Source organism: Bos grunniens, chromosome 18 (assembly GCF_055505025.1).
Source record: "Bos grunniens cultivar Pamir isolate PY7600 chromosome 18, Bosgru_T2T1.0, whole genome shotgun sequence".
In the NCBI taxonomy this organism is placed as follows: domain Eukaryota; kingdom Metazoa; phylum Chordata; class Mammalia; order Artiodactyla; family Bovidae; genus Bos; species Bos grunniens.
In genome coordinates, this window is record NC_141182.1 from 62,860,405 (window position 1) to 62,862,078 (window position 1,674).

The window sequence follows — 1,674 nt, forward strand, 5'->3', positions numbered from 1 at the left end:
CCTGCATTGGCAGGCGTTTTTTGTTTTTTTTTTTTTTTTCCCCACCACCTAGCCATCAGAGAAGCCCTTTGTAGTTCACACTCTTCTTATAAACATGGAATTCTGCCTCTCAATGCAGCTGTTCAGGATTGGGGTAGAAACAGGGGTAGAAGAGATGGTTCCACCTCTTTACACTTATCGTTTTTGATTCCCAGAAGTTTCTAGGAATATCACTGTCCTTCCAAAGGAGTCGGACCCTCCAACTGGTGAGTAAGTGTCCTTCTCTGGACCAACTTCATGCCCCCTCTAGCCCATGTCTTTACCCCAAACTGGCTGCTTTCCCTACAAAGAAGCTGCAGCTCTCTGGTCTTGGGTTCTGGTGTGTCAGCTAAGAAGGGGAGGGGTAGTGTTAGCATATGGAGCTCAGAATTGGGCAAAGACCATTGTGAAGGTGGAGATTATCTAAAAGGTCAGAAGAAGGGAAATTTCATCTCTGTCCCACCCCTTATGACAGTCTCCTCTTCCACAATCAGCCAAACAACCAGGTAGTGTCTGTGTATGGGGAGAAGTATCAGAGGCCTGTGAGGGGGTGAGTGGAAGATGTGCTACTCAATGAATGGGGCTTATCTAGTCCTGATGCTTGGTGAGGATGGGAGGAATCCTCGAGGAAGAAGGTTGGCATCCTAGCCTGTTATTCTTCAGTTGTGTCTGACTCTTTGCAGCCCCATGGACTGCAGCATGCCAGGCTTCACTGTCCTTCACCATCTCCCGGAGTTTGCTCAAACTCGTATCCATGGAGTTGGTGATGCCATCCATCCATCTTGTCCTCTGTTGTTCCCTTCTCCTCCTGCCCTCAATCTTTCCCAGCATCAGGGTCTTTTCTAATGAGTCAGTTCTTTGCATCAGGTGGCCAAAGTATTGGAGTTTCAGTTTCAGCATCAGTCCTCCCAATGAATATTCATGGTTGATATCCTTTAGGGTTGACTGGTTTGATCTCCTTGCAGTCCAAGGACTCTCAAGAGTCTTCTCCAACACCACAGTTCAAAAGCATCAGTTCTTCAGCACTCAGCTTTCTTTATGGTCCGACTCTCACATCCATACGTGACTACTGGAAAAACCATAGATTTGACTAGACCTTTGTTCGCAAAGTAATGTCTCTGCTTGTTAATATGCTGTCTAGGTTTGTCATAGCTTTTCTGGCTAGCGGAGAGTAATAGGTTTTCAGATGAAGGATTTGGCTGTGACAAACCCAAAATGTGGCTTGGAGTGGGTCCTGGAGAGGAGCTTTTTTTTGTTTGTTTACTATTTATTTATAATTTTTATTTTTGACTGGGCTGGGTCTTAGCTGCAGCTTGAGGCATCTTTGATGTGGCATGTGGTTTTCTCTCTAGTTGTGGTTCTTGGGCTCAGTAGTCAAGCTCACAAGCTTGTGGCATGTGGGACCTTAGTCCCCTGACCAGGGATCCAGCCTGTGTCCCCCTGCATTGGAAGGCAGATTTTAAACCACTGGACCACCAGGGAAGTCCCAAGATTATTACCATTATTTTTTTTGGATATGGACCACTTTTAAAGTCTTCATTGTATTGCTTCTGTTTTATGTTTTGGTTTTTCGGCTTTGAGGGATCTTAGCTCCCCAACCAGGGGTTGAACCTGCGTCCCTGGCATTGGAAGGTCAAGTCTTAATCCCTGGACCAC